We start from the raw sequence: 24,021 nt of genomic DNA on the forward strand, positions 1-24,021 counted from the left end.
CTTCCCCTTCCTCTCTTCATTACTCTACACCCGCTCAGGACCTCCCACACACATTTCTCAAGTATCAGTTTCCTGATATTCCTTTTGTTAGACAGTGAGTTTTTCTTTTTCTTTTTTTTTTAAGGAATTACACTATTTGAATTTTCCCCTGCAAAGACCATAATTCAACTAATATGCTTGTGTACACTTGCATATAACACCATATGTGCTTACTTGTATATTTATGAGTCAGATCCATCTACAACATTTGAGAGAGCACTTGTCCTTTGTCTCTCTGACCTAACTTACTTTACTTAGCATAACTTTTGGCATTGACTTTTGAGTGTCTGATCTGCATTTCTTTTATGCTACAGTGGTTGAGCATTTCTTCACCTGTCTATTGGCCATTCTTATTTCCTTTTCAGAGAAGTTTCTCTTTAAGTCTTTAGCCCAGTCATTAATCAGGCAGTTGTTTCTTTGAGGATTTGTTGTTGGGGGATTTAATTTTTTGAGTTCCGAGTATATTTTAGGTATGAGACCATTGTCTGTTGTATGGCTAGTAAAGATCTTCTCCCAATCCGTGGACTTTCTATTAATCTTGCTAGCTATGTCCTTTGCCATGCAGAAGCTCTGCAGCTCCATGTAATCCAATTTGTCCAACCTCTCTTTGATTTGTTGTGTTTCTGAGTCCCTATTAAGAAAATTTCAGCCTGTGCCAAGGAGATCTAGGGTTTCTCCTATTCCTTCCTGTAATGTTTTCAGGGTATCTGCTTTGACTCTGCGGTCTTTGATCCATTTGGAGTAGATTCTGGTGCAGGGCGATATATAAGGATCTAGCTTAAGTTTTCTACAGGTGAATAACCAATTTTGCCAGCACAATTTACACTTTGGAAAGCATTATGGAGGTTCCTCAAAAGACTCCACATAGAGCTCCCCTATGACCTAGCAATCCCACTTTCGGGCATTTACCCAAACAATCACAAAGAAGGCCATACTAAAGCTACCAGCATAACTATGTGTATCGCAGCATTATTTATCATAGCTAAGATATGGAACCAACCCAGCTGCCCCTCTAGATGAATGGATCAAGAAAATGTGGTGTGTGTGTGTGTGTGTGTGTGTGTGTGTGTGTGTGTGTGTGTGTACACAGCATTTTTACAATAAAAAAAACACACACAAAATAGAAGACTCAGAAATAAAGAGCCACCTGATTCTCACCACCAAACTTCCAAAAACCTTCATTGAAAAACAATAGCCCCTTTGCCAAATGGAGCTGAGAAAACAGAATATCCACGGTAGAAGACTGGAAGGAAATCCAAGGCATCACTTTGTGGAAAAAAATAATTACTTAAAAATGGATTAAAGACCTTAATGTAAGATGGGAAAACCTGAAGTTACTGAAGAAAATAGGAGAAGCAAACACACATTCACAGGTAGTGACTTTCTGAGTAGGAGTGTGCTAGCTTAAGAAAAAAAATTAGCAAGACATGACAAATGGAAATGCACCAAATGGTAAAGGTTCTACACAGGCTAGGAGCCAGTGGCTCATAGCTGTCTATAATCCTAGCTACTCAGGAGGCTGAAATTTTAGGATTATGGTTCAAAGCAGCCAGGGCAGTAATGTCCCAGTGAGAGACTCTCATCTCCAATTAACTGGAAGTAGAGTGTGGCTCACAGTGGTAGAGTACTAACCATGAGCAAAAGAGATCAGGGATGGCTCCCAGGCAGAGTTCAAGCCCCACACTGACAGACAGAAAAAAGAAAGTTTCTACACAAAAAAGAAAACAATCAACAGAGCAGAGAGACAAAATACAGAATGAAAAATAAAATAAAAACAGAACAACCACCTGTTGTTGTTTATACCTGAAGGAATCAAAGTCAGTATACAATAGAGATGCCTTCAACAACCCACATTTATGTGGCACTGTTCACAACATTCAACCTACAGAATCAGCCAGGGCACTTAATAACTGATGAATGGGTATTCTCCATTGTACATACAATGGAAGTATTATTATATAATGCTTTTGCAGGAATATGGGCGGAACTGGTAGAACCATCACATTGAGTAGAATAAGACACTCACAAAGACAGATGTTATTTTTTCTCTCATGTGTGTAATCAAGAAAAATAAAAATACACAAATAAAAAGGGTGTCTATAAAAGAAAAGGAAGAGGCCTGAGAGGATAATAAGAGAAAAGTAAATATGATGTGTCTATATGCAAACATCACAATGAAACTCATTATTTTGTACATTAATCTATAATTTTAACAGACTAAGTGACTGTAGCAGAAACATATGTGCAGAATACTAAATGGCATACAAATATAAGGGTCTGAACAAAAAAATATTTGAACTGGAAATAAATTATTCAAGGCTGAGTTATTAAGTGATAATTGAGGCTAACCAAGAGATTAAAATAGTCCTTGAAAGTATATAGAATGAAAGGAATAGGAGTGTTAGGATAAATTCATGACAGTTTCTTTTTTAATGAATCATTCATTAAATTTCCACTCTGTTCTTTCAACTTGATTAAAGACGATAGGAAAGAAAAGTTGTATTTTTTTAACATCTTTGATGTGCCAAGCACATTATCTCCTTATTTTATTTTACAATTGTAAAATTTCAGATTTCCAACCTTACTTAGCAGCTGTGACCAAAAAACTAAGAAAACCTAGGCAAGTTCTCAAAGTCACAATAGCATTGTTTGATAGAACAAGAATCTCACTCGTGTGTTATACTGTGATTTTTGACACTAAAGAGTGGTTAACTAGGGGTGGGGGTTTAGCCCAGCAGAAGGGCGCCCGCTGGGCGCGGGCAAGGTCCTGGGTTCCATCCTCAGCCCTGGGGAGAAAAAAAAGCTACAAAAGAGTGGCTAACTAAAGTGATGAGGTGATGCAGATTGATTATGAATTATAGGTTCTTGACATCACATACGTTTAAATATTAAACATTTAAATATTAAAAGTAATGCCAGAAAGTAAATTCAGATTTGCCTTGGGGAATAGATTCTCCAGTGCTCTGAAACCTTAAAAATGTAGCATATTCATTTGTTCTTTTCAACTGGCAAAAGCAGAATACAAGAATTCTTTTTTTCCCTTCACCACTAAGTAAAGAAAACTTGTATTTATTCTGAGGGGATTAAAAATGTATAACAATAGGTATTCGGGGAGAATACTATTGTCACAAGACAATGGGCATGTCAGCACTGATGTTATTTATTGATGTTTAGCTGAATTACATGCCCATACGGAGCCTGTCTTCTGTAATTCCTGCACTAGTTTCTCAGCTATAAGAAACTATGAATATGCAAAAATCCTTCCTGGGCTTTTCTTTGCAGAAATTAAAACCCCTGTGGAATCTGCTGCTAGAGTGTATTTGTCATGTTTCATCAATAATCTGTGCTAGTTTCTATCTGCAAATGACTTTTCTAATACTGACCTTGGCTCAAAGAGTTGGAGCCCTGTCTTCTTGTGTAGGAATCTAAAAGAGGTGGTAATATTATCAGAGGTATCTATTAGTTGTGTTCCAAAGTGGGATGACCATCCATTTGCCTTTTGTGAAAGACTACACATTTTCATAAGAGTGACATCCTCAAAGCTTGGATAGATCATTATCTTTCATAAAAGGTCACTTAGGCCAAGTGTGCTTATACCTGTGACATACTTGAACTGTAAAGCTTTGTACTGTGATCAGTGTTTAATTACACACACACGCACACACACACACACACACACACACACACACGCACACACACACACACACACACACACACACACACACACGCACACACACACACACACACATATTTCAGAGTTCCTTGCAAGCCCTAACCTGGAACAGAGAGAAGGTATCATTTAAAAATATTCTTTTATTTCATTAAATGTCTTTAGGAAATTAGCATAGACATTAAGATTTAAAAAGACAAAAAGCTGCTTTGCAACCCTAGACAATTTCTCTTGTTCCCTAAGTGTGTTAAATGTGCTAACTGCAGATTTCTTTCATCATGAGTGAGTTTTTTTAAGAACAGCAATAAAAGATTATTGTATTCTCTTGAAAACCCTAATATCATATTTTTTGAAAACTTGAAGAGATTATAATGCATTTACCTTCCATCTTACTTATTTTGTCAAAGATTACAGACATTAGCAGATTAAAAAATGTATGCAAATCATATAAGAAAAGAGTATTTCTTAAAAAGTTAAGATTATAAACCAAATATTTTTTATTTAGAATTTAGAATATTTGCTACAACACCACATTACTTTGTTTTTATAACCCCTAGTTAAATAATAAAGACAAGATGCCAAATAATATCAATCAATATGTACTAAATAAAAATGTCAAGCCATATATTTAGAAATTTCAAGGATATGGTAATAAACTTCTGCTAAATCTAAATACTTGCAATTTGCTTGGAGCAATGGTTTACTCAGTATTTAAATATCATGCATAAATTATTTCTTTAATGAACTTTATATTTTAACCATCATTTGAAAGAAAAACAAGTGTCCTCTGTCATTGAGTATGCCAAATAAAATGCATCAACAGAAATTAATAGCCAATGGAACCTGCTGAATTCTCCTGGAGGATATTTTCATGATGGAAAGTTGGCAACTCTTCCTGTGATTAGTCATGACAAAGCACAAACACTGAACTTCACACTGACTGGCCTTCTCATTCTTTCTGGAACAATACTTTCCTTACCTTTTTCATTCAAAGGGAATGAACTACTAGCCCTCCCACCCCCTTGTGCATGTCCCTAACTCCATTTCTCTATCCAAATTCCATTTTTCCCAAGATATCTTACACAACTGAATGAGGAAGCTATCTGATTCTTCTTTAACCACCTATGTATTTTGTACTTCTCAACACTGACTATACAATGTAATATTGTCTATACTATATACTCTCCAAAGCTCAAACATGCCAATGGAATTCTCTTGTACATTTCTAAAGCATGTGGGGAAGACGAATTATCAGTATTCAGCCCTTTCAGTTTAGTAAAGTATCTACAGTGGGTGGGTAGGAGCAGCAGAAGCAAGGGTGCTGTGGATATATAGTCACCCCACTACTGAAATGGGTTTCCTTTATAGTTGAGTAACATGTTCCACCCTTCACACCTCCTAGAACTGATACCTAAAAGAAAGTTAGAAAGAAATAAAAGAGAATATTTTCAATTAGTTGCATGTGAAGAATTACCTGTCTAAATAAAGACTTCCACTGGCTTGCTAGAGATCGAATCCCTATCTTCATGTGAGGTCAGGAGGAGCGTAGAGTGAACATTACTGACAATCTTTCATTGACTAGCACATGTTTCACACTAGCGTTTATCACAGTCCTATTACAGAGACATTATTATTACCAGATCCCTTGAACAGTGGGCCCTGGGTGCTAAGGAACTAGGATTATTTATTTGTGGTATTTCTTGTTGGTATTATTTTCCACCTATTAATCTATAAAGTAAGTTTGAGTTAAGAAGTGAAATAACCTCTATATTTTTTTTAAATTTTATTTTATTTTATTTGAGAACATACTGTACAGAGGGGTTACAATTACATGGGCAGGATAATGCATACATTTCTTACCAAGCATTGCAGCCTCCTCCTTTGTTTACCCTTCACCTCCCTTCCCAGCCTCCCCCCTCCCCCCCCACACTGACATTGTAAAGCTTAACCTCTATATTTTTAAACAAAAATGATTATATCAACTAATATTTTTTATTTTTAAAACTAATAGTTCATTAGGGCTCAAAAATTAAGTATAGAACCCCGAACAGGTTACATTTTAAATTTGGTTTACATTACTGAAGAAAGATTTTGTTCTAGAAATACATTTTTCTCTACAATAAAATTAATCAAAGTCCAAGCTCAACTCTTTTTTAATTTTTTGTCAAGTTAGTCATGTGAAGCATGAATTGGGATTTCCTCTGGCACCTAGGTCCTATGACTTTTTAAAAATTTATATTGTGCTTTAAGAGTTAGAGGCACTTTTTCCACCCAATTAAGCCTGCTGACAAAGTAGATCTTACGGGTGCAAACTGCGCTTGTGTTTGGAGTTATGCCCTGTCTTCTGCAAAGAGGGCATTGCTTCCACATCCCAAGATACATGCAGATGTTCAGAGAGCTGACTAGTCACTTTAAAGAGTTTTCTACCCTAAAATAAAAATCATCTGAGAACTGTTACTTAGAATAATTTCGGACTGTTGCTTTTTCTAAATCCTCTACATCACCGGATATCAGAAGTCTGAACCCATTTGAAATTACAAGCTTCACTTCCCCAAATTTCAAGTAGGAGCCTGCGTATAATAGATTGCTATCCTGCATGGCAGGTTCCAATTAGAATTAGATCCTCTTCGCTCCCATTTTCCACCTATCTTGCAGGGACCCCTAACCTTCCTACAGTGTGTATGTGCTGCATAAGCACTGCTTCAGAGTCCTACAGATAGGAGGCATCTTGGCTCCACCCTCACACAGAAATGGAATCAGGTTAACAACTGCTTTACCCACCTCAGTGGAGAGGGGTAAGAATTTAAGCTGGGGGAAGGGGAAGAAGGAGCAAACGGAGGAATGTCCTTTTTAAAGTGGTATGCACTTTCATATAATTATAAGCTCTAACTAGCACTTACCTGTCACTAACCCTACTTTCTCATCCCTTTCTTCACTTAGTAAATAGAGCCAGAACAGAATGTCAGTATGAAGAGCAGAGATGATGTCACCATGAACAAGAGGTTTGGAACTATTTTTGGCAGTACTGGGGTTTGAATTCAGAGCCACATTCCTAGGCAAATGCTCCACTGCAGATGCACTTCATGCTACATGCACCTCAGCTCTTTCTGAACTGGTTACTTTTTTGAGATAGGGTCCTACCAGTACTAGCATGTGTACAGATACATGCATGCACATGTGCATGTGCGTGCACACACACACACACACACACACACACACACACACACACACACACACACACACACACACACACACACAAGCAAAAGAGACCTGAGTTCTTCCTGGCTATTATAGTACAACTTATAAAGATCTATACTAAAATTTCTCTGGTCTTTGAGAAAAATATATTTTGAGGTTCAAATTACTATCAATCATATCACCAGCACAAAATGACTGCCCACCCATACACATACACATTAGCTCCTTCACTTTTCTAACTTCCCGGTTGGGTCTGTTGGTGGATTCCTACAACCCCCATTTAGGTAGAAAAAGCATGTTCTTATACTCTACTAGGTAAAAATTCAATATCATATCCCCAAATAACTAAAGCCAAACACGTTGTATGGGTATGGCTTAAATAATAATATCCTTGCCACGCATGGATGAGTTCAAACACAGCTACCACCAAGAGACAGAGATAGAGTCAGAGATAGAGATAGTCAGAGAGACAGAGAAAGAAGTCACAAAAAAAATTATACAATTCCAAAAAATACTGAATGGGAGGCAGAACACTACAGTGACCCTCTACCTCCTGTACAACAAACTGATGATAATAAAAAATAAACTCAGAAAAATAAAACCCTATGTTCCGTCTACTAACTAGATACCAAGCTAACATCGTTGGAGATATGCAATTATTTCTCATCATTGAAATAAATTGTCACATGTGTCATTCCTGGGCTGAAATGGCAGATATAATTCTTTATGATCTCTTTTTCCATTGCCAATTGGCTCTGAATACCTGTAGGCAAGAGGGTACTATAGACTGAAGGATTCTGAATCCATGAGTGATTGCCTCATGGCTGCCTGCTAACCAGGAGTCAGTACACAAAGTTGCATGAGTCAGAATAGAATTTCTTCTTTCTAAGGCATTGGGATAAACTTGTGACTGTCATTGGTATTAGCCCTACTATGAAGAAAAAAAGCGAAAACTGCCATTTTACTAGGTTAAAATTAAAATAACTAAAAAAGCGCATAATGTTTGTGGAGACATGAAATAACTAAAATGTTTGCCATTAGGTAAAAATGGGACATTAAATTAGAAATTAAATTACTTGTAAGATAACGAAAATAATCCTTTTCCTTTCCATTTGTGAATTATAAACTTTATACCTGCCCATTGCTTAATATCCACTAATTTTGCAATCTTCAGCACAATGCTGGATATAGTTTGATATTTTACCAAAAATGTTTATCTTATTTATTCCTGTAGGATTTATTCTATTCTTTATTTACTTTTATTTATTCCTATGTGGAATTTTAATGAAGTAGAGGCGCCTCACTATGCAATTGTTTTTAAACCAGTCATTTCAAGATACGAGTGACTTAGTATTAGTCAGCTTTAGTAGTCAGCTTCCTTCCATAGAAGAGCTAGGTTTCATAAAACTAAGAAGACCATTGTATTTTCCCCTAAATTTAAAGGATTTTTATTCTACTTTTCTAAGAGAGCTTCCTTGTATCTAAATCTTTAGGATAGGACTATTTTGAGACTGTTTTTTTTTATTTTTTATTTTTTTGGGGGTCCGGTCGTTGAGGCCTGAATTCTAGGCCTGGGCGCTGTCCCTCAACTCTTCAGCTCAAGGCTAGCGCTCTACCGCTTAAGCCACAGTGCCACTTCCAGCTTTTTTTTTCTTTTTGCTTACGTGGTGCTGAGGAATCGAACCCAGGGCCTCATGCATGAAGGCAAGCCCTCTACCACTGAGCCACCTTCCCAGCCCAGGATAGGACTATTTTGTTCCTTGGCCTTCCAAAGACATCATTGTTCTTCCCTGTCCCAAAATGAAGGTTGGCTTGTGGTCTCTACAGAGGCCTTCTTCTAACCAATGGGAAAAGGAAGCCCTTCCCTGGACCAGCACTGAGAGGCTACATGCTTTTCACTCTAGCTGATTTTAGCCAGTAAGACCAGATAGAACAGTCAGAATAGAAACATCTTAGTAAAAGCCTCCCTTTGTTTCAAATTAGTGAGACAGCATTTTACTTAGTAATTGCAGGAAACTTGAGGTTTAATTCGGTGTCCATTTATTCTTCCATAGTCAGATATTTTACAGAAAGAAATGAAACAACCCTATGTGAGGAAGGTGACAGGAGTTGATGCAGGACCTGGAATTTTTTTCTTCTTTTCATTCAATAAAGTCTGTGTATAGTTTTCTCTTTTCACCTGTTTGAGTATATTGTAGTTATAAATACATCTGTTGCCCCAATAACAGTTTAGTGCAAAAATTAGAATAGTTTTTTCCTATAGGAAGCTCAAGTTACAAAAAGAGAGAGAGAGCCGGGCGCTGGTGGCTCACGCCTGTAATCCTAGCTACTCAGGAGGCTGAGATCTGAGGATCGCGGTTCAAAGCCAGCCCGGGCAGGAGAGACCGTGAGACTCCTATCTCCAATAAAACCACCAGAAAACCGGAAGTGGCGCTGTAGCTCAAGTGGTAGAGCGCTCGCTTTGAGCTGAAGAGCTGCGGGACAGCGCCCAGGCCCAGAGTTCAAGCCCCACGACCGAACAAAAAAAAAAAAAAAAAAAAAAAAAGAGAGAGAGAAGATTTTTTGGTGTTGTTTGGACTATAAACAAAATTAAACTAGCTGACAGTGCTGAATCTTTCAAGTTTTACCAGTTACTAAAACGGTATGTTAAGAGACAGTATATACAGGAGGAAATGCCTCATATGCATTAAAAATAGAACTCCAGTTTTATTTGAAACTAGCAAGAGACTCAGCTAAAATCTCCATTATTTTTGGTTCCCTTTAGGAGGTGTTTTTTTTTCTTCACAGTTAAGAGCCATAGATGACAAATGGAGCTGTGACTCAAAGTGGAGGAATGCTGTTATCCTTGAGCAAAATAACTCAGGGAGAGGGACAAAGCTTAGACCCTAAGTTCAAGCCCTATGACTGCCCCACCCCAAGAAAAACAAAAGAGCCATAGATGTAAATGAGCCTCTAGGTTCTTATAATGAAAGCTCTTAGAGACAGAACTTCTAGAGCTGTCATGTGCCTTGTGACTTTGGTTATTCCTTTCTTCCTTCCTAGAAATGTAGTAAATATGCTGGAGAAGAGGCAGCCATCTTGAGACCTTGAGACAATAAATAGGAGAATTCCAGCTGGAGTACGGCTCAGAAGTCCAGTGCTTACCCAGCATTCATGAGGCCTCAGCACCATATAATCCAAAATAAATAAATACCAGGCTGAAGATCATACACTATACATGTTTGAGACAAAGTAAAACAAATTTAGACTGTAGGTCTGCCAGATCAGCTCTAAACTCTTATCTCCAGATTTAAGGCCCTGTAGAAAAATAAACCTTCCCTTTAGTTAAGCTTGTGAATACTAGATGGTCTTTATAAAGCAGCTAAGCCTGTGAAAAATTAATCTAATTAGAACAAGTCTTTAAAATTTATAAAGACCCAGTTGCCAAATAAGTGTTTTAGGAACACTTAGGCAATTATTACAATAATATATGTATGTAGATGTATAATATATATTGTACATATATCGATAGATCATTTTTGTACACTATTTATAGTAGTAACTCTGCCAAAGGACTCTACTAAGTCATAGTAGATAGAGTTGGTGTAGACGGTCACATTCTGGATACTTTTCATGCTTCCATGTGTTGCTCTGTCAAGTCTTGACTGCAAGTCAAGCAGGCACTGTCCTTGGAGTGCTCATCACAGTGCCTGATTGTAACTGAGAAGAATTAAGACAGAATCTTTGGATAAATATTGTATTTTCCAGGTCCTTGTTTTCTATGGGTTGTCTATCCACATACATTAGCTCTCCAACAAACGAAGAAGCTAACCTTACGATTGACATCCAAAAAAAAAATTACAAGGATCTGAGCCATCAGATACATCAACATACAACTTTGAGAAAATATAATTAAATGGTAGGAAACAAGTAAAGTGCTCCTTCCATCTACTACAGAAATTGTTTTCCAACATCAAACTACTATAAAAAGCAGATTCCTAGGTCCCCTTTTCTGTTTTCTGTCTTTTCTAGGAGAGGGATTAAATCTCTATACATTGAACCTTTCCTCTAGTATGAAAGACAATGACTTACAATACCATGGTATGGTGAGTTTGAGGAGACCTCTTGTTCACTCACCTCCTCCTCTGAGTCAGCGTAAACACACACTTAACTTCTTTCTTTCTCTTTTCCCCTATGAGTTAAGTGGTAAGAAGGAATTGGATCACAGTGTTCTTTTATAGACCTAAATTCTCTTATTTCCTTAATCTATTCTCACTGCAATGCATTAGCAGACAAGCTTTCCAGAAAAAAAGCATTAAGATTACTTTTAAATGATGCATGTTTTCTCAATTTCTATTGTCTCAGGAATTATACATTTTAGCTCTCATCCTTTATAATACCACAACTTTATATATAATTAAACAATATTATGCCATCTTATATTAGTCAGAGTCAGCACAGAGGATGGAATATATTATTTCAGGCTTTTAAGGTCACAGCTTACACGACATACATTTCAGATAATTGAATGAAGAGCACATAGTTTTAATTTTCTATTTAAAGTAGTCCCAAGATATCTAGCAGTTGGTCTAACAAAGATTATCTTAAAAAAATCAATGTCTGACAACTAAAACATCGATTCATTTTATACAAAAATCTGGCACTGAGATTAAGATCTACTAATTCATAGACAATAGAAGAGACAATAGAAATAGTTATTTAGCAAACCAGACTCTTATCTATATACCACCAGATATTTTCTTCCCTCCTGTATAAAAATTTCAGAAGTTAAAATAGAATATAACCCACCACCTTCTGAATTTGATATGTCACAGTCAAAGTGTTGTCACTTTGCTTACCAGAAAAGAAAAAAAGAAGTTAGGGAACATGAACCTTCTTTACAAATCCTTAACTCACCTCCCCAACCACCGTCTCATTATATATGCACGTTTGCCCCTCTACTTACCACAATGAGTTAAAGATGAACCACAGCTCTCAGCTTTTGTGTTACAGCTCTGCTTTACCCTTCCCTTCATTGCAAATATCATTGGTAAAAGTAACTTTGCAGACAGTAATCCATCCTGTTAAGTTTATTGCAATCAACAAAAGAGGTGTCTTGTACTTGCTGGGAATTTAGCTTTTATACTTCTGATCTTTCTTCCTCCACACAAACACACCAAAAAGAAGCCAGTTTCTGAGCTATTCTTAACTCCCCTTTCAAAACATTTCTGAAAAGACAAGAAAGAGTTCATGATTTCCATGCAAACTCCCAGCCTGCCTGCCTGCCTGCTGCTGCCAATACTTCTTATTCTTGCTGGTGATGACATTCTACGGGCTCTCTAGCACTGATGCTTCGTTATGTAAGACTGTCTAGGTCAAGTGTAGGAGACTCACTGCTGGCCTGTGGAAACTCATGGAACAGTGTCTTCAGATTAACACTTCAAGGGCTATGGAGGCTGGAGGAAGCTGAGCTTTTACTACATCTTTTGGGGGTAAATATTTTTGCATGATTCAGTGGTTTCTATATTCTATATTCTTGGCAGATCCTGTCAGCCATGCTGAGAGGTGCAGAGGAAAATTACTAAAATTCCAGGTCTGTGAACATGCTTGATGAAGCATAGCAAGTCTATCTTAGCTTTAAGATATTTAAGGAGTAAAAAAATAAAAAAGCAAAAAACATACATTTCCTTATTCAGCACATCTCTATCCATTAAGGAATTTATGTTGATTTGGTGTTTAAGCCTGTGTACAGTCCCTTTGATCAAAAGGTGTTGAGGCAGAGCATTATTCGATGTGGCTATTATCTGCAAGAGATTTACTGCAGTGCCTAGCTGCTACATTGTCCTTGTCTGACTACAGATTTTCTTCCCTTGCAAATGTGCTGTATGCCTGCCTGTGCTTGTCTTCTGTTAAGAAATGGGCTTGAGTAACCTGACAGCTCTGTGACTTCAACAACTAATGAATCTGCCTACTTAGTTTCAAGGTGAATACTGCAGTGCAAGCGCCATTGGATACTAGCCCTGAATGATGCTGAGTTAACTGCATTGGCTCAAAGGGGGTTGTGCTTACAAGACTCAGAGGTGATCTCAAGTTTGAAGTGAATAGTTAGTTAATCACTCTATGAGTGAAAATAGAAACAATGTAACCCTGATCCTCTTGTAGAGTCTTGCACTGTGTCCTACTACAGAAATTGATTAAAATCACAGGTTCTCTAAATGCTGCAGAGAAGGCTGGAGAAGTGGCAGGGAGAGATTACAGTGGCAGTGTGATGTTGGGTGAACATTTTACTAGAATTTAACCAGAAATGGTGATGTCGTATATGGTACCTAAAGTGAAATATAGATAATTACTTATAAAGCTTAAGGTAAATGCAGGACTTGTGCTTGGATTTCTGTGTGCCCTTGGCAAGTGAAGTTGTTTGCTTTGGATAAGATATCATGAATTAAGAAAGTTAAGTCTGGGTAAACTGTGTGCAGGATCTCAAAGAGCTGAAAAGAAAGTTGAGTAAGTGTTTGCTTGGGTGTCTCCCAATGAGGACTGGCATGGGGCAGGTTAATTATAGCACATTCTTTAGGTAAACAGGTAACTTTAAAGTATCTGGAATTTTCTGGGTCTTTACATTAAGGGAATGAAAATTTGTGTTGTTGCTTCCTCTTAGAGTATTTTTCCCTCTCCTAAGAATGGTTTACAATAGCACATTGATTATTTGTGATAAAAAATAGTGCTTTGTTATATTTAATTGGTTGAACATGTACATGCTTTACTAAATAATTAGCCAATCAGACACTTATGGCCTCTCAGGGCCTGATTTTATAATAATGTCTAAAGGTGTTTCCCCCATAGTTTTAATTTGGCATAAAAGCCCCATAAGATCTAGTTTTATTCAATTTAGCACTGGGACTATTCCTCACAAATATGGGGTTTTTTTGGGGGGGAGGTCCGGTTGTGGGGCCTGAACTCTGGGATTGGGCTCTATTCCTCAGCTCTTCAGCTCAAAGCTAGCACTCTACCACTTGAGCCACAACGCCACTTCTGGCTTTCTTTCTTTTTGCTTATGTGGTGCTGAGGAAGCGAATCCAGGGCCTCAAGCATGCAAGGCAAGCGCTCTACCACTGAGCCACCTTCCCAGCCCACAAATATGATTTTTAAAATGAGAAATACTTGCTAGAACAAAATCTTTTCTTAGCACACATACGCGTTCATGGAACTAAATAAATTATACACCCTAAAGATGACTTGTCTAATATTCTTTCTACTGCTTATTGTTAAAGGGATTCTTCTTTCTGGTCATCAACTTAGGAACCTATTCATTCCTTTATTTTGAAGAAGAATTTCAGTTTCTAAATTAGTTTTTGGTTCTGCCATGTATATGACTGTATGTTTCTGCATGAATTAGCACAATTAACCACTTGTTAGTCACTTATAATAAAATGAAACTGCATTTTTGGTGAGATTGTAGTTTTAAATACCTATATGACAGTTTAACATTTGCAAAATACCAAGGAAATGATAGGTCAGTGTTTTTCACAGTATGATCTCCTGAGTCTTTTCCCCTAAATTTCCTAGGAATTTGCTAAACTGTAGATTCTCAGACTTTGCTCCAGACCTGGGAGAGAGAGGCTCAGAAACTCTGGGGGAGGGGTCAGTTCCAGTCATTTTTCTTTATAGAAGCCATCCTAGTGATTGTGAAACCCGCTGAAGTTTGAGAGTCACTATGCTAGGCAGCATTTGTTCAAATGTAAAAAATAATTGATCATCAGGCAAATATGTGGTATGTAATTAAATGCTCTATTTTCCTTATTACTTAGGTATCCTAATGTTAGCAGTGCTATGTTTTAAATAATTATGTAGTTATTTCACCCATCTGCTGTCTATGTATGTCTATAAAGGCATCTGCTTCCCAACAGTTCCATGTTAGTCCCTACTATCAGAAGTTAGTAGCATGCTGGGAAAGGCACTAGAGGACTTATATTTTTCTGCTTGCTTGTGGTATGTCTTGGCATGTGTAATTGGCACACTTGTATGCTCAGTTTCTCATGGGTAAAGTAAGTGGTTAGCCTAAGCCAATGTTAGTTCTCCCAGCAAAATTGAAGCTGGGGGCTGGAATTTCTTTGTTTTGGGATAATGTTGGATACAACAGAATTAATTATAGAGAGAATCTTCAACAGGCTGTTGAATAGCATCCCTAACCCCTACTCACAAGGTAATATTTTTTTAAATCTTCCCATTTATGACGATCAGAAGAATTTCCAGTCACTGACATAACTCTCTTAAAGAAAAATTACATCTTCTCAAGTAACATTTCACTGGCCTACATTGACTTCTCTATGAAAAGTTTTATTATCCTAAATAAAAAAAATTGTTCTTTTTTTGAAAACAGATTTAAGTTACATAGAGTAAATATTTACCTTATTATATAACACAGGTATAAACAGGGAACTCCATTAAAATGTTAAGTGTAATTTGCTCAAGTGCCTATGAATTCCCACAGTCAGTGGACATTCAAATCTGTCTGCAATTTATCAATTTCTCTGAATCCTGGCCTCCTGGTTTAATGGACACTACCTCTCTATTGATCCAGAGTTCATCTGCTTGTTTCTGCCAGAGATTTCTATATACTTATAATAGCTAAATATTAGGTTTAATAGATTTCATTAAAGGTATGGACAGCTCTCCTCTCTCTACAGTTTGTATCTTCCATGTAAGTTCTGAGCATTCCACAGCTCAGATTCTGTTGTAAGTACTTCAGCCTATAAAAGAAGACAGAAGACCACAGGCCTTCAATTTAGGACCATCCATTCTTTGCAGTGCAGTCTTATCTACATGAAATAATAAAATCATAAGACTAGAAGAAATATTGACTTTATTATAATATTTTTGAAGTTATATTGAAAAATGGCTTTTCTTGGGCTTAAAGTTATATGCATTACAATGTTAGAGAACTTCAAATGATACTTGCCCACAAATTGTTACCTCAAAAAATTTAGCAGGGATTGGGAAGGCGGCTCAGAGGTACAGCACTTGCCTTGCATGCATGAGGCCTTGGGTTCGATTCCCCAGCACCACATAAGCAAAAAGAAAAAAAGTCGGAAGTGGCGCTGTGGCTCAAGTGATAGAGTGCTACCCTTGAGCTGAAGAGCTGAGGGACAGCACCCAGGCCCAGAGTTCAGGCCTCATGACTGGACCCCCGCAAAAAAAAATTAACAATTGAACTCAGACATTTTTTGGAACTGACATGCATGGTAGAGAAAGACAAAATGTACATACAAACACAAACACACATATATACACACACACTTTTCCTACTATCTAGAAATTATTTTCAGTGTGCTGTTCTGCTAATTAAAATTACATTATCCTGAAATATTTGTGAAGAACTTTAATATGTACATAGCTATCTTTTATTAAACTAAACAATTATATCTGATTATCTGAGAGAGTTTGTCTAGATTTCCCAGTGAATTTACAGATATCACCCACAGAAATCCAGTAAGTTGGTCTCACTCATTCTATTATTGTGCAATAACAAAATAGAAGTTCAAAATCTCCCTAATGCAAAATCTACTTTTCTTTCCACCATTGTATAAGACAAGACACAACAGTGTATTCACTTTGAACAAAATATAGAATTACCATATAATCCTTAATCCTGCTTCTGACTCAAAGCAATTGAAACTGTTATGTCACTTTAACATCTTTCACAGTAGCCACGATATGGATGTACAGTATATTGTCTCAAGGGAAACTGATCAGGAACAAAGCAAGGAGGTATACTGATGACACTTGAACAGAAAACTGAATGTCAGGGACTGGGAAGGTGGCTCAGTGTTAGAGCACTTGCCTCACATGCATGAGACCATAGGTTTGATTTCCCAGCACCACATAAGCAAAAAGAAAAAAAAAGCCGGAGGTGGCGCTGTGGCTAAAGTGGTAGAGCGCTAGCCTTGAGCTGAAGAGCTGAGGGACAGCGCCCAGGCCCAGAGTTCAGGCCCCATGACCGGACCCAAAAAAAAAAAAAAAAATAGACTGAAAGTCATGTTTTTTCTAATCAGTGTCATTATATTTTTCTAACAATTTTATATCCAGTAAGTGAAAAAAAATAGGACATTTTAAAATAGTCAGTGTTTTAATAAGATTGTATCATTGGGGATGCAATTTAAATAGAACAGGTGTCAATTTTCCAAATTAAATTTCTTAAGACTATTATAAAGACATCCACTATTGGGAGAAGGAAATGTGGCAATGATATAAATGTCTTGTTTCAAATGTAGAGTTCCTAATAAGGTCATTGGATTCAAAAATTGTATTGATCTGGGGCTGGGAAGATGGCTCAGTGGTAGAGCGCTTGCCTTGCATGCATGAGGCCCTGGATTTAATTCCTCAGCACCACATAAGCAAAAAGAAAAAAGCTGGAAGTGGCGCTGTGGCTCAAGAGGTAGAGAGCTAGCCTTGAGCTGAAGAGCTGAGGGACAGTACCCAGAGTTCAGGCCCCACGACTGGACCCCCCCAAAAAAAATTATATTGATCTACCCAACTAGGATAAAAATTTGTTTTGTCCACCAAATTTACTAAGTATTGTCTTTCTGACACCCAGTCCTATAACCTATACCCACCTACTCACCTGTCTAGCTTGGAGTTTATCAACAAACATGCCAAGTAGAGGAACACTTCTAGTATCATCAATTGTCCTTCAAGACAGAGATGATTCCTTCAAATAAGTGCAAAAAGTCATTGACTTTTGCTTATCAGTACCATAGTCTCTTAGTTACCTTGTAAACAGGGCTCCAGTAGGTACACGAGGTCCAACTTCATCTGACCTTTATTCCTACTTCCCAAACTCTACCAACTTCCCCAGATCCAACCTTAGATATGTCTCTATGTCATATCGCCCCTTCAGTGCATTTGTTTGTGTTTCTTCTATTAAACACCTTGAGGAAACTCACAGGTAAAAATCAAGACTTGTCTAATTTTAACTCTAGTTTAATAAAAAATAATATTGTCAAGTCCTCCTAGTGGGAAAATAGAGGAAAGAATTGCCATGTACTTGTTGTTGAATTATTAAATTTGACACAACTTTTGTGGTAAGTCTGTTGATATCTACTGAGGTTAGAAGGCAGATACACTTCCTGAGAAACTTATGTCTTAAGAAAAACTTTCACAAGTGGAAAATGGTGTTTTAAAATGATATTATAAATTGTTGCTTGAGGGTAGAATGTGTTTGTCATTTAATAACTGATGAAGTATGTGTGTATGTATGTATGTAGGTAGGTATAAAATGAAACAATCTAATTATTATCAAAAGGATAACCCCTGTTTTGTCAGTGCCCTGGGTCTTGTATAAACACTTCTCTAATTTGGGGAGGGGAAGGAAAAAAACAAAATGCTTAAAATGGGATACAAGTTGACCCATTGTAAAAATGAGATGTACAAGACACTAGATTGACAAACAAACTTTACAATTTAGGCGGGGTGTGGGGGTGGGGTGGGAGGGAGGTTTAGTTGTGGAGGTGGGGAGGGAAGGGATAGAAAAACAAAGGAGAAGGCAACAATGCTTGATAGGAAATGTACTCATTACCTTGCTCATGTAACTGTAACCCCTCTGTACAGTATTTTTAGAATAAAAACATATTAAAAAGTTTCAAAAAGAATAGTGATATTATTTAAATCAAACAATGTATACAGCTGTTTATAGCACGCAATGTTTCTGGAAACAAGGTGAATGTGTATTTCATATGTTCGGATATGTGCGAAAGTTCAGAAAAGATTTGTTTAAATTGTTAATGCTGATTGTCTCCAAAGAATGAGACTAGAAGAGGAGAAACTGGGAAATTAGTTTTGGCTTAAATATTGGAGTAGATTAGGAATTTATTTGGTGTGTGTATGTGTGTGTGTGTGTGTGTGTGAGAGAGAGAGAGAGAGAGAGAGAGAGAGAGAGAGAGAGAGAGAGAGAGAGAGAGAGAGAGAGAGAGAGAGAGAAGGAGAGAGAGAGAGAGAGAGAGAGAGAGAGAGAGAGAAGGAGAGAGAGAGAGAGAGAGAGAGAGAGAGAGAGAGAGAGAGAGAGAGAGATCAGTATATATAAGCACAGCTCCAAAGGTGAGAGATGGGTGATGTTCTGGGTATAAGAGAAGTGGGTAAGGCATATGAGCTGAGAGAAGCTGTGCAAGTCATGGCCACCAACACTTGAGAGTACAGCACTACCAGCAGTGTCTAGGGAAATCACAGGGAAGTCTTGTTAAAATACACATTGAGTGGCAGGTGCAGTTGAGCACCCAAATTTTTTCACCAAGTCCCTAAAAATGGTGACACTCTCTGTCCAGTGTCACACTCTGAGAAACTAGCAAGACCTTAACACTTAGAAAGTATTATGGGTTTTTTTAAATGGTATTATTAAGCAGAGCCAGAAAACACTTGTTTTTCAAAAAGAAAAGAAGAAAAAAAGAGCTGAGAAAAAACACTTCATCAGGCTTGTTCACAACATAAAGCTTTGCCAAAGCAATCTTTATTGTCAATGCTCATGATCAGCAGTTCTGCTCTTTGGCTTTTTCCTGGTTAACACATTTAGACTTCTGGAGACTAAAGCATTGATGGATGAAGGCAGGCTTGTCCCTTCTGAGTTTTAGTTTATTTGTTGGCTTGTTGAGAGTATTTCCAAACATAGCTACATTCTTTCACATGCTGGGGAAATTTGAAGAATCCAAAACAAGAAGGAAGAACCACCATCTGCTACACTCCCACCCTGCTGCCCATCACCCCACAAAACATTGACAGAAATCTGGCTGCAGATACACCTAAACTCCTCCTAGCTCAGCCACATGGGGCCTGTGTGAGTGTGATGTGATATAATCCAGACCCTGAGGAATAGACGCATTTGTGTTCTTACTTTTGAACTTGCATCCTAAGACTTGACACAATCACTTTATTAACATCCTATGCAGAGAGTTTTACATAAAATAAAGCAGGTTATAGTAAATAAAAAATAAGTTAAAAATAAAATACGGCAGTATGCCTTATGATAAAATTAGTACTTTAGAGATAGATCGTTTGTTTCAGAATTACATTTTATTTTGTAACCTTAACTCAAAAATAAATCTCTTTTAGTTCTTAGTTTTCACATCTATAAAATCTTGATGACAATAATAATATAGATTTGTTTTGAGATAGTTGTGAGGTTTCAAGATCCCAGTATATATTTAAAAACTCAATAGCTGGGTGCCAGTGGTTAACACCTCTGAATCTATCTGCTTAGAAAGCTGAGATCTGAGGACTGTGGTTTGAGGCCAGCTTGGGCAAAAGTCTATGAGACTATTCTCTTCAATTAACCACTGAAAATCCAGAAGTGGATCTTGGCTCAGGCAGTAGAGTGCTAATTTTTAGCAGAAAAGCTCAAAGACAGTACCCATTTTGAAACTGATTCCTTTCAAATTGATTGGGAAATAGAAATATTTGAATATCAACATAATTTTTCCTAAGAATATGTCAGATATAAGGCTGAAAGCACTAGACAATCATTTGTCATAAAGATTTTGCCCATTTATGAGATATTTTCGATATATGCATTTATTTTCAAGCAAAAAGAATTGTTTCGGGAGATAAGATGGTACATAACTATTTCTTTCCCCAGTTCTCACCAGCCCTTTACATCTGATAGGGCTTGTAAGTTACTCTCCCTATGCTTAGAAAGAAATGCATATTTTAATGAGAAGAGTGCAAATAAACCATAGAACAGGCTTAAGAGAAAGCAAACAAGATAATGACACCCCTGAGGTCTAGCAATAGTTCAGTGGACAAAACAGACACTTGAAGGGAACAATATTCCCAAAGCCCAGCAAGAGTGAGAACCCTTGGAAGAGGAGCATCAAGAAGTAGCTGTAGATTCCAGACTCCAGGGCAAAGGTGTTCTGGGAGTGGTGAATTGTGGGTTAGGAGGGAGACAAAGTATATATAATGATGATGACTCACAGTCCCCAAAAGACACTCCCCATAAATTGTGTAACAAAGATCCCTAGTCCACTGGCTTCATACGCCCAAGATAGATATTAGCAGAAAGTTGGAGAGTCTTCTTCAAAAGTAGCTCCATTCCTTCTTGACTAAACTTGGGATTCTCCAAGGTTCCATTTTTTACTGGGACCTAATATTCCATTTCCCTTCTTTCTGCCCAGAAAGACATTCCTTCCCAAGAATGGCCTTGGCCCTCTTTCTCTCTCTTGCTAGATCTTAGGTGCATCATCAACCATTTTAACCTATTTGTTAATTAGTTTGTCCATTAATTTTTTTTTATGTAACCCCTTTAGAGAGTACTATCTACTTCTCACTAGGAACCTAACTGAATCAGAGGTGACATTTTAAAGCATGAATTTGGTGTCTCTGATTGTGGTGACCTACATAAGGAGAGTATGAGCAGATGAAGAACCTTATAAAGGCACTGCTGCCAAAGAGCAGAGCAGAGCAGAGAGGGCCAAGGCAAGGGTGACACAGAACATTACAAGTAGTTCATTTTCTCTTTGTGTGCAACACACACACACACACACACACACACACATCCCACACAATCTTACAAACAACTACCATGTGAAGGGCAAACGATCGCCAAGTTTCATCATTGCCAAAATCATAGAAAAATGCAGAGCCCCCCTTTTTTTGCTTGCTCAGCTACAGAAAAATAGGGGAGCAGGAGTAAAAAATAAAAGATCCTATGCCCTATGTACTAGTTAAAGGGTGCAGATTCTTTAGTCCTCACCTCCTTTACTCAGATTACTCTTCCACAAAGGGAGGGAAGTTCAGATTACTCTGATATAATGACAGAAATCAGAATTCAAACAATATTTCCAATGTCTAGTGGAATGTGGCAACAAAAGCATTGGTCTCTCTGATCTTCTTCACAGAAAACATTAAGATAAAGTAGATGAACCTGTAAACCTTTTTCTTATAGGGTTGTAAAAGAACATCCATAGAGAAGCTCTTCCAATCTAAACCTCAGTGATCCTTATTGGGGATGAGACATCTTGGTGCTTTTCTACCTGATATGAATGAGGACAGTCCCAGAAGTAACAACCCAGTCAATCAGTTGGCTCTAATTTTCCCAAGACATTTTAGGAAGATTAGGCTAAGTGCAATTATTATATAAATCTCACTTCACCCATTGCCAATCTTTCCTAAGGGAATTAGAATTCCTGGAGTGGAGTTTGATGGTCTCTGTCGATTATTTACCCTAAGGAAAAATCTGCTTTTCCCAAGGGAAGAAATTAAAAGAAAAGTGTGATCCAATTTAATCTTGTGCGTTTGTGAATTGATTTCTTAAGATTGGAGGTACACATGAACACATGAAAAGTATGATTTTCCTGAGAAATATGGTCATATCTAATTCTAATGACATTATAAATGGCTTTATAAATGACATAAATGGCTTTGCTTTGTTCTTGATAAAGTCAGTGGCTTTTTCTCTTTGCACATGTAAAGAAAGAGATGTTGGTCAGAATCCTGTAGGGAAATGGGAATTACATATTTGCTTATGCTAAGTTACAACAAAGTTCAGTTTTATTCTATAAATAAAGAGTTGTCTTTATATTAGCTATTACCTTTGGTGTCAAAAACAACTTCTCTACATCTATAAAATTGATGTAATTAACCCTCTTGAATATGTAAGCCATTGACGTGGTTGGTTGTAAGATATATTAAAATGGAAAATAGGAATTTAGTTTTCAATAAGTCCTCATTTGTATCTTTCTCGGAGGGTTCATCTTTGCAGAGGGAGTGTTGCTGAATGAAAGCGATCAAGTAATAGTAGATCTGGATATTGTGCTGTAAATACTACTGCGTACCTTAGTCCTGTCTCAGGAACCAATGTTTTATGAAGCCTTGGTCTCTCTCTGTCTGTCTCTGTCTGTCTCTGTCTCTCTGTCTGTCTCTATCTCTCTGTCTCTGTCTCTGTCTCTGTCTCTGTCTCTGTCTCTGTGTCTGTCTCTGTCTCTGTGTCTGTGTCTGTCTCTGTCTCTGTGTCTGTGTCTGTGTCTGTGTCTGTGTCTGTGTCTGTCTCTGTGTCTGTCTGTCTGTCTGTCTGTCTGTCTGTCTGTCTGTCTGTCTGTCTGTCTGTCTGTCTGTCTCTCTCTCTCTCTCTCTCTCTCTCTCTCTCTCTCTCTCTCTCTCTCTCTCTCTCTCTCTCTCTCTCTCTCTCTCATCAGTTGTGAGGCTTGAATTCAGAGCCTGGGCATTGTCCTTGATCTTTTTTGCTCAAGGCTAGTGCTCTACCACTTTAAGCCACAGCTCCACTTCTGACTTTTAACTGGTTATTTGGAGGGACTTCTCTGCCCTGGCTCTCTTTGAACCTTGATCCTCAGATCTCAGCCTTCTGAGTATCTAGGATGACAGTTGTGAGTCACCAGCGCCCAGCAACTTGATCTCTTTTAAGGAGAGATATTGAGGTCGGCCAAAAGAAATGTTAGATTTTGTTTATAGCAGGTATAGTCGTGTTCATCTAAAGTCTTAGATACCTGAGATTCTAAAGTAAGAATCAGCTGAGACCAGATGTTTCAGATCAGCCTGGGCAACATAGTTAGACTTTGTCTTAAAAAATGTTGTTCCTTTGTTTAAACATAGACTATGTGGAATATATAACAGCCTAAGGAAGCAAAATATATCTTAGGTGATAGTTTTCTAATGGACACACAGAACTTGAGATGATTTGCTTCTGGATATGTCTCAGGGCTCACTTTAGGTCTCAGAAAATGTTATGAATGCTGTACTTGTGTTTGGGACCTAGTGATTGGTATTTCAGAATAGTCTGAGGAACTAGACTGAAGGACAGTTGCTTTCCATGTTCTTGGCTAAAACCAGCATTGGTTAGTCCATCACCACCTCAACAGTAACTGATACCATACCCTCCATCACATTCATCTCCCTGTCAAAACATGAGTGAAAATCAATTGTAACTTATCTAGAAATACTCCTCTCACTTCCATTTTGCTTCTTTTATGCTGATACACCTACTCAATATTAATTTCCTTCATGGTTAGACTTTGGGAGGGGGGACATGGACTTGTTTTTGTATAACACTATTTATGTGACCTTGGGCATGTCGAATCATTACCCACCCCACCCCCACCTTCCTCCTCTTTTTCCTTCTCCTTCTCCTTCTTTTT

At 37.6% G+C, this 24,021-nt stretch overlaps 1 long non-coding RNA gene across 2 annotated transcripts in view; it reads right to left on the minus strand.

Annotated features, from left to right (window-relative positions):
* The window catches only part of LOC138826502 (uncharacterized), a 36,890-nt gene extending 24,681 nt beyond the window's left edge, over window positions 1-12,209 (minus strand). For both annotated transcript variants that reach the window (XR_011371729.1, XR_011371730.1), the window contains exon 1: window positions 11,853-12,209. This is a non-coding gene — a long non-coding RNA (uncharacterized lncRNA). The remainder of the gene's footprint in view (window positions 1-11,852) is intronic.
* Window positions 12,210-24,021: the final 11,812 nt, after the last annotated feature.

The sequence above is a fragment of the Dipodomys merriami genome, unplaced genomic scaffold, assembly GCF_024711535.1.
Source record: "Dipodomys merriami isolate MVZ:Mamm:240054 unplaced genomic scaffold, mDipMer1.0.p SCAF_1, whole genome shotgun sequence".
Taxonomy (NCBI): Eukaryota; Metazoa; Chordata; class Mammalia; order Rodentia; family Heteromyidae; genus Dipodomys; species Dipodomys merriami.